Here is a 3,689-nt window from a genome sequence, read left to right on the forward strand (position 1 = left end):
AGACTGTTCTCTTTTGACTTAATCACATCTACCCTGATTAGTCAGTGTTGAAAAAGAAGATATAAGGTGACATTTTAAGAGAAGTTGCCTGAACGTGGTCTTCTACTAATTGAGATCTTCAGTATGAGGAAATTTGGAAGAAGAAGGGGACTAAAACATTTTTCTTCTTCCTTTTACACATGTAACATTGTCTTGCTTAAAAGAGGTTTGTGTATGTTAGGCAGTTTAGTTCATGACTGATAATAGTTGAAAGACAAAAGGAAAAGGGAGGGACAAAGAAAGAGAAAAAACCTTTTACATAGCTCTCTAATCATTTTATCCTACTGCAACATAGAATTTCTAACCTAAACTTTAATTGTTTTATCAAATGAATACTTCAAACTTTTTATATGTCATTTGATCTGTGTCCTTCTGCAGATGCTTGTACAGCAAGTGAAGAAGATATGAGAGAACACAATATAAAGCTGAAGTGGGCCAATGGGGATAAAATATATTCCGCAGATGGAAATATCATTGAATTTCAATGTATAAGACGCCATAAACTACATCCAAATTCTGGAGCATTAAGAGTTAATTGTGTGAATGGGAAATTTGACTATCCGCATTGCATTCCTGTATGTATACTTTTAGAAAAATACTTTAATTCACCAATATTAACATTTCTTTCCCTTTTCTATATCTTTATTTATGCATTGAAAAAAATCACTTAAAATAGTTAAAAGTCTGGCAGCTAAAGTTGTAGATGTAATAGATTCTGAGGTAAGTTGGTCTTCTGCAATTCTTCTAAATCAGAACACTTCTTAAGATTCCTATGATCTAAATAAAATTCCCTCCGTTCAGAGCAATGGGAGAGAAGCACTATGGGGACGGGGGTAATACTTAAAAATAATGAGGAATGGGGCATGGAATGCTGAATCTGCCAGCATTTCATCTCTTCTGGTCTGTTGCTGAATCCTGACAGATTCCAAGATGAAGACCAGGAGATTTCTCTGTGCTGGGGGTGAAATGAGTGGAAACTCTGCTTTAAACCCAGTGGGCTATTTTCACTGATTTCATTGGCCTGAGTGCAACAAATTTAGTTGCCTCAAAATGAATGGTTCCAAATGAATGCCCATACATTCTACTTTATTTATTTCATTTGCATTGATATTCTCCTTCTCTTTAAACTTGCATATTCTTACTCACTTACTCATGTGTCTACATGCATATTTATAAATACCTGTCAGAAGCCACAGAACCAGAACAAAATATAAAATTAATTGAATTAGTAACCACTAATACTAATATAGCAATAGCACTTAGACTTATAGACCACTTCATAGTGTTTTACAGCCCTCTCTAAGCTGTTTACAGACTCGGCATATTGACCCCAAATATCTGGTCCTCATTTTACCAACCTTGGAAGGATGGAAGGCTGAGTCAGCCTTGAGCTGGTTAGTATCAAACTCCTGGCAAAGGGAATGCAGAGTTAGCCTGCAATACTGCGTTCTAACCACTGCACCACCAGGTCTGTGTAATCATACATTATTTATTACATGTAAAATAAGGTATCCCATGAAATATTTCTAAACTTAGAATAGATGGAAAAATAGATTGAACAAGAAGATCCTCTGAAACGAATTGGACAAAATTGATTGATTATCCATCACTAAATGAAATTCTATTGATCCCAGTCCCCATAGTTCTTCTTTCCCATTGCTCTGAATGGAAGGAATTTAGTTTGGATAATAGAAATCTTATTATATGATGGGGTTTGCATTTGAAATTGCAATTAGTACAAATGGTATTAGTGAAATACAAATCTGTGTTCAGATTTACATGTAAATATCAAATATTTCTATAGTGGACATTTCATTAGAACATCTTAGTTGATAAAAATTGAGGACTTTCTTGGCCTTGCTGGACTACAGTTCCCAGTATCCTTCTATTGGCTGTGTTGTCTGAGAATAATGGGAATTTGTTTACTCGCTGCATTTGTGTTCCATCTTTCCTCAAATGTATCCCCTGTGAGGATGATTTAAAGTTTGGTAACATCTAATTCCCAAATCCTATTTGGAGTGGGATACATTCAGATTCATTCTGAGTGCCAAAGTTTATTTCCCAAAATATCAAGAATGTCTAATAAATTATTAAAGGTATTACATGTCCTTGTGTCAAAAGTCATCTTTAAAAAAAAGAAAGAAATTGCTCAGTGATAAAATGGTCTACAGTTTTTGAGTCACTTGAGTAGTTTTATTCATTTGATGTAAAAAATGGCAATGCTGACATTTCAGAATTTTATTGTCCATGTAATTTGATGTCTTAAAATTATTTCAGGCTGCATTCTGCTGAAGATCAGATGAATGAGTTTAAAAAAGAATTACATAAAATGTACAGATGCAAATTTATTTCTTTACTGTTCACATGTTATTTTACAGATCTAAGTAAATGAACAAGAGAACATATACAGCATCTTTAAACCAGAAGATGAATGTCTGAAATCATATATCATTCTCTTTAAAATGTTCACATAAAGCTGGATTGTATACAGTTATAAACAGTGGATCCAAATCTAAAAGCCTGTTCCATAAAAGACAAATTTTACCAACTGTAATTACTGGGAAAATGATAAATTTCTAGACCATCTTTAAACAAATAAAATATTATAATGTAACATTATATATAACATCCCCTAAACTCCGCTGGTAATGAAATATTCAGATACCAGCACACAAGCTCGGAGAACGAACCTCCAACCTCATAATGTAACATTATAAATACATTTTTAAATGCATCTGGAGTGAAGAATGTAGATTGTTTTCTATGTATATTTTAGCTGTAAACATTTGATTAATCTGAATTATCAATCAGCAGCCCATTTTAAAGCAATGACAATAGATCATTGAAACTGATGTTTTTACATATAAAGGTGTTAAGTTCTTTAAAAAATAAAAAAAATCCATAAATGATTTTTACTGTCACACAATTTTAGTATATTTTGTAAAGATACATTTAATACTCCAGTTCACAGTCTAATCCAAGATCCAGAAAGAGTGGCTCTGGAAATAGCCTAATCTACTTGATGTTCAGAATCTGATGGAGGTTCAGCCAGATGGATTTCTATAATAGTTTTTATTTTGTTTTGTTTTGTTTTTGTTTATTTGTTTTTTACAGTACAAAATTATATATTTATAAGTAATTAAAGATTAAGATAAAGTTTAGAAATTGGCACGGGCTTTCCAAACTACATTCCTACAAAAGCTGTTATTTAACACTGAATGGGCTAGAATTTGCCATGACTGATTCATTGTTCTATACAAAGTGAACCCATTCAATGTGAATGTTGTATCAACTGTTTGAACTAACAATTTCCTCATTTTTGGTTTACTATAGACTAACAAGGCTAAGTGAAGGGGACTTCATAAGGAATTTGATGTGTCCTTCTTGAATGTGATAGAGCTTTTGGTGGAAACTTATACAGAAGTATAAGATATTATCTCACTGGTCTTTTTTAAGCATTAATTGATTTGCCAGATTAGGTCAGCCAGCTGATGTAGCTGATGGAATACAAGTAATCCTTGTTTAGCAGCCACAATTGGAACCAGCAATTCAGTTGTTACAAAAAATAGTTGCTAAGTAAAAAATCATGTGACTACTTTTTATTTTATTTCAGCTCCCTTTGCTTATAGCATCAGATGGATATGACCCCA

General features: G+C 32.9%; 1 long non-coding RNA gene across 1 annotated transcript; it reads left to right on the top strand.

Annotated features, from left to right (window-relative positions):
• The first annotated feature begins 567 nt into the window (after positions 1-567).
• On the top strand, positions 568-2,546 carry LOC107298920. The gene is made up of 2 exons (XR_001549169.1): positions 568-614; positions 2,418-2,546. It is a non-coding gene; the product is annotated as an uncharacterized LOC107298920 (long non-coding RNA).
• Positions 2,547-3,689: the final 1,143 nt, after the last annotated feature.

This window comes from Protobothrops mucrosquamatus, unplaced genomic scaffold (assembly GCF_001527695.2).
Source record: "Protobothrops mucrosquamatus isolate PMUCROS unplaced genomic scaffold, P.Mucros_1.0 scaffold4370, whole genome shotgun sequence".
Lineage (NCBI taxonomy): Eukaryota > Metazoa > Chordata > Lepidosauria > Squamata > Viperidae > Protobothrops > Protobothrops mucrosquamatus.